Source organism: Hordeum vulgare, chromosome 5H (assembly GCF_904849725.1).
Source record: "Hordeum vulgare subsp. vulgare chromosome 5H, MorexV3_pseudomolecules_assembly, whole genome shotgun sequence".
NCBI lineage: Eukaryota > Viridiplantae > Streptophyta > Magnoliopsida > Poales > Poaceae > Hordeum > Hordeum vulgare.
This window is the reverse complement of record NC_058522.1, coordinates 383913807-383919806: the sequence shown is the minus strand read 5'-3', so window position 1 is coordinate 383919806 and position 6000 is coordinate 383913807.

Here is a 6000-nt window from a genome sequence, read left to right as displayed (position 1 = left end):
GTGATTCCATACATCCAAGTGAAAACTGAGTTGCATCGGTAGTCCCGCGACTTTAATAACTGTGTGGGGCCCTAGCTGGGTCCTGGATGGCAGGTCCATGACCCGACCCTTAGTTGGTAACCCCGCTAGTAGGTTTGTGGTGAACTACTCGCAAATCATCATGGAAGCAGTAAGGTTGATGTGGACGTCCTCCATGATCGACCCCTCTTCGTGGGGCCTTCGGTCTCCTTCCGAAGCTTTCATGCCCCTTTTTGTCAAGAAAAAATCGTTGAAAAGTTTCACGGTATTTGGACTTCTTTTGCTACACTGCTCCTAAAAAACCAAAAACATGCAAAAATAAACAACTTGCACTTGGCACTAGGTTAATAGGTTGGTGCATAAAAATAATATAAAACAACAAGTAAATAGGCATCCTAGAATGATAATATAATAGCATGAAACATTTAAAAATTATAGATATGTTGAAGACGTATCAATGCTCTTTGGGGCATCATGACTGAGTCATATCTGATGCTAGCTAGCTTAGTATTATTCTAGAGATTGTTCTCTAGTGTACGTGGATCATGTCACCCTAGGCATGAACGTCTAGGCCATCAACTGCCGTTCTTTTCCTCTCATATCGTACTTTCACCCCTACCTTAATACATCGACACGCAAACCGTTTGTGTGTTTGCAAAAAAAGACAAGAACAAGAGAAAACGAAGGAACGGTGAATGAATGTATGTGTGAAACGCTGGAAGAAAAAACACTGAAAATTATGAGAATGGGAATTTAGGTGACTATAGGAAAGCACTGTGTGAACAATAGTCTATATGCTTCTTAAAATTAGCTACACGGGCTAAACAAGACACCTTTACCTCCAACTCTCTCACCTCACTACGTACATTATAGTTCTAGATTTCTTTAATATTGTTGATTCTAACAACAACTGCTAGAGAGCCTCGCCTCGATCTTCCGCGTAAAAAATGAGCCCTCACGCGGATATTAGAATTCCTCTGGAATTAGCACTTACAAAACTAGTTTTCTTTGGATTACATTTCATGCGGATACTAAACACAGGAATGAGAGAAACATATGAATGAAGAAGGAATATATGTGGGAAACGATGGAAGAAAAAAACACAAGAAAGTTGTCAGAATGGGCGTTTGGTTGACCATAGGGAAATCATTGTGTGAACACGAGTAATTTTAACATGCTCACTCTTAGCACCTCCTTTCACATGAGAGGCAAGAGTATATAGCAGATCTAAACCGTTGATCTCACTAATTAGTGATCTGATTAACTCTTACCTTCTTATCTCATATGTAAAAAGAGGAGGTAAGAAGGAGCATGTTAAAAAAATTCGTGGTCTACCGGCTTTTTGAACTTAGCTACACGGGTCAAACAAGGTAGCTTTACCTCCAACTCTTTTACCTCACCATGTTATAGTCATGGTTTTTTCAATCTTGTTGATTCTAACAACGACTGCCAGAGTGTCTCTGAAAGTGTAACTAAAGCCCGGGCTGTTTTGGTTGAATTAATGCCTATTCAAATATCATTTCAATAAGTTTCAATGTAGGTATGTCAAGGGCATATGTATGTGGACCCCTTAAAATGCAAATGACAAGGATTCACTAAAGTACCAAAAACAGTTTTTGGTTAAGAGATCCAAGATCAGATTGAGTCTATAGGAAAGCCAATACTATTAAAAGGGGATGAAGTTTTTACAATAACTCAATTGCTCAAGTGCTTAGAGTTATTTGGTCCAAAACTCTGAACCACACTCTCACATTCAAACCTGTCCAAATCCTCAAGTCGGTCTCGGTCCCATAGAAACATATTCATTTGGACCCATCGAGATACTTAAGACAGAAGTCAAAAGCCTAAAACCTAGAAACTCCGTGAAACCGAGATGACATTCGGTCCCATGGAAGTGCATTTGCCAAGCTTCTGTTAACCATTGATTTCATTCCAAAATCTCCAAGTGAAACTAATCGGCCCCACTAAAGTGAGTTACTACTTAGGTCATCTCCAATCGGTCCCACTGAGTGGATCCATCTAATCTCACCGAAACTTCTAACATTCAAATCTTTTGCACTATTCAGTGCCTCTGAGATTTCATATTGGTTCCATACACTAGTAGAAAAAGGGCCTTTTGTCCCGGTTCGTAAGGGCCTTCTGTCCCGGTTTCGGAACCGGGACAAAAAGTTCGTTACTAATGCCCTTGGCCTTTAGTCCCGATTCTTATATGAACCGGGACAGATAGGCCTCCACGTGGTCGGCGCGGCGAGCCCAGGCAGGAGGCCCTTTGGTCTCGGTTGGTGCTGGGGTTTTTGGTTTTTTTGAAAGGGGGGGGGTTGGGGGTTTTGGGGGGTTAATTTAGGTGTTTCATATATTGTGTTAGCTAGCTAATGAATAGAGAGAAGTGTCCTCTCTTATCTCCGTGCTTGGTCGATGCTACATACTATACGTATAGAGAGGACTAGACACGCTAGCTAGTAAGCAAATGAAGGAAACAGAAGATCGTCATGAAAATATGCATACAAAGAGAAGTGATATCTATCCTTCTCTAAGAGATTAGTCGAACAACAAGTTCTCGTATATCTATCCGACGCTACTGGCTACATATATACAATATAATTATCTCTTACAATATAACCTCCTAATTAAAATTCAATTGATTAGGGTTCACATGGTATTCTCCGTCTTTAGCAATCACGTGGTCAAGAAAGAATGCCGCCAATTCCTCTTGAATTCCTCGCATACGATCTGCTGGTAGGAGTTCATTCCGCATCTGAAATATCTAATTTGAAGAAGGGGGTCAATACATATATATGAATAAATGAAACTGAACACAAATGATGGTAATAAAATAAAATTGTGAATATTATTATTTACGCACGTCATATTGTTTATCAGAGTAGCCCCGCTCACAGGTCGTGTGGCGGATGGACTTGTTGGAAATATGCCCTAGAGGGAATAATAAATTAGTTATTATTATATTTCTTTGTTCATGATAATCGTTTATTATCCATGCTATAATTGTATTGATTGGAAACACAATACTTGTGTGGATACATAGACAAAACACTGACCCTAGTAAGCCTCTACTTGACTAGCTCGTTGATCAAAGATGGTCAAGGTTTCCTGACCATAGGCAAGTGTTGTTACTTGATAACGGGACCACATCATTAGGAGAATCATGTGATGGACTAGACCCAAACTAATAGACGTAGCATGTTGATCGTGTCATTTTGTTGCTACTGTTTTCTGCGTGTCAAGTATTTATTCCTATGACCATGAGATCATATAACTCACTGACACCGGAGGAATGCTTTGTGTGTATCAAACGTCACAACGTAACTGGGTGACTATAAAGATGCTCTACAGGTATCTTCGAAGGTGTCCGTTGAGTTAGTATGGATCAAGACTGGGATTTGTCACTCTGTGTGATGGAGAGGTATCTCGGGGCCCACTCGGTAATACAACATCACACACAAGCCTTACAAGCAATGTGACTTATTGTAAGTCACGTGATCTTGTATTACGGAACGAGTAAAGAGACTTGCCGGTAAACGAGATGGAAATAGGTATGCGGATACTGACGATCGAATCTCGGGCAAGTAACATACCGAAGGACAAAGGGAATGACATACGGGATTATATGAATCCTTGGCACTGAGGTTCAAACGATAAGATCTTCGTAGAATATGTAGGATACAATATGGGAATCCAGGTCCCGCTATTGGATATTGACCGAGGAGTCCCTCGGGTCATGTCTACATAGTTCTCGAACCCGTAGGGTCTGCACACTTAAGGTTCGACGTTGTTTTATGCTTATTTGAGTTATATGGTTGGTTACCGAATGTTGTTCGGAGTCCCGGATGAGATCACGGACGTCACAAGGTTTTCCGGAATGATCCGATGATGAAGATTGATATATAGGATGACCTCATTTGATTACCGGAAAGTTTTCGACATTACCGGGAATGTACTGGGAGTGACAAATGGGTTCTGGATGTTCACCGGGGGGCAGCCCACCCCGGGGAAGCCCATAGGCCATAGGGATACCGCACCAGCCCTTAGTGGGCTGGTGGGCAAGCCTAAGAAGGCCCCTGCACAGGATAAAATAAAATCAAATAGAAAAGAAAAAAAGGGGGAAGTGGGAAGGAAGGGAAGGACTCCACCTTCCAATCCTAGTTGGACTAGGATTGGAGGAGGATTCCTCCTCCCCCCCCCCTTCGGCCGACCCCCTTGGGGCTCCTTGAGCCTCAAGGAAAGGCCCCTCCCCTCCTTCCTATATATACTGAGGTATTAGGGCTGATTTGAGACACTTTGCCACGGCAGCCCGACCACATACCTCCACGGTTTTTCCTCTAGATCGCGTTTCTGTGGAGCTCGGGTGGAGCCCTACTGAGATAAGATGACCACCAACCTCCGGAGCGCCGTCACGCTGCCGGAGAACTCATCTACCTCTCCATCTATCTTGCTGGATCAAGAAGGCCGAGATCATCGTCGAGCTGTACGTGTGCTGAACGCGGAGGTGCCGTCCGTTCGGCACTAGATCGGAGCGGATCGTGGGACGGATCGCGGGACGGTTCGTGGGACGGTTCGCGGGGCGGATCGAGGGACGTGAGGACGTTCCACTACATCAACCGCATTTATTAACGCTTCTGCTGTGCGATCTACAAGGGTACGTAGATCGGAAATCCCCTCTCGTAGATGGACATCACCATGATAGGTCTTCGTGCGCGTAGGAAATTTTTGTTTCCCATGCGACGTTCCCCAACAGGACTCGCAAATGTAGTATCCACAGTAATTATTCCCTGGTTCCTGCCACAACCACTTTACAAGAAATAGAGGTCAATCAAACTGATAGTTAGCAAGCATGCTAAATGGTATTGATGAAACTAGCGCTTGAATCACTAGGAGATGCGTGGAACATGCTACTATATTACTTACTTTCGAGTGTCTAAATTGCAGCTTCTTCGGCAGTCCTAGAGTTTTTGAGGTGAATTTTTCCAAACCTTTCCAAACAAAGAAAATAATTACTTGATATCAGGAAATGAACAAAGTTACCGATATGGTGTGATAATGATCGATTTAACTTACTTCTGTAGAATTTCAGTCATGTCCGCATACTCGTTGGGATCTTTTTATCTCGAGTCTAAGACGGTTACTAGTCCCTGCTCAAGCTTAATCTCTAGGAGAATATAGTGGAAGCTGCGCACGCATGCATAACTCATCAATTACATTACTATAACCTTGACTAATAAGGGAAACCGAATATGCAAAAGACAGTAACACTCACTGGAATTCGTAAGGGAAGAGTATTATAGCTTTGTTTTCATTCAATACAAACGATTGTAGCAGGTTTGCCTCGGTATCTTTGGCCTGAAATTCAATCATAAATGCATCTACGAGATTTGTGATAATGAACCCAATATCACCGATTTGTCTTTTCTTCAATTCGACGATCTTCAATATGCATATAATATAGTGAGGATAATTAAAAATACATGCAATGAAAGAGCTGACCTATATATAGAGACTTAATGACAGAAGTAGTACTACTTACAGGCAGTAGCAAGTGATCATTAATTTATCGAGGGCCAGGAGATTGAAAAACGGGAAGAACTCCTCAAATGGAACATTCAACAGTTCAAGTCCAACGAGGTCATGCTCCTCTCTAAACTCTCAGCGTCAAAATAATACTCCCCTCAGACTCTTTGCAGGTTTTCATGTACCAATCATGGAATCTTCGCATCTTTGTTGTTAGAGATCTTTTATCTTTGACGAGAGGCTTCCCGTACAAGTATTTGTGTTCGTCCACCTCCAATAAATCAAAATGTGCATCGTCGGGCAGGTAATCTGCAGGATTGCTACCGGGCAACAAGATCCCCGGATGATAAGCGACGATATTGCTAGACACCTTGAGCGGGGGGAACGATTGGTTCACTTGTTCCCCGAGCTGGGCAACTTTTTTCCCAGCTCGTCGTTCTGCTAACCTTTGACCACTGA